Source organism: Nothoprocta perdicaria, unplaced genomic scaffold, assembly GCF_003342845.1.
Source record: "Nothoprocta perdicaria isolate Ctin4 unplaced genomic scaffold, notPer1 scaffold_51, whole genome shotgun sequence".
Classification (NCBI taxonomy): Eukaryota; Metazoa; Chordata; class Aves; order Tinamiformes; family Tinamidae; genus Nothoprocta; species Nothoprocta perdicaria.
In genome coordinates this window covers 2,630,904-2,631,176 of record NW_020455766.1, presented here as the reverse complement: position 1 = coordinate 2,631,176, position 273 = coordinate 2,630,904, and positions in this window count along the sequence as shown.

Here is a 273-nt window from a genome sequence, read left to right as displayed (position 1 = left end):
TGCGAGAGGCGCGCGAGGCCGGGGCGCCGCGCGTGTTGGCCGCGCGCGCGGCTGCCCCCGCGCCCGCCTGCGCCGCCCCTGCCTTTCCCGTRCGCTCCTGTTGGCCATTCCGCTTATTTATTCATTTATTTATTTATCTATTTCCTCACACTTTCTGTTTTCCAGCTGCTTGTCAGCAGCGTCTTTGGTCAGTAAATAATGCAGAAATTTATATGTGAAAATATTCATAAAATGTATATTTTAATACTTTTTCTAATCTTTTTTTTTCTTTTT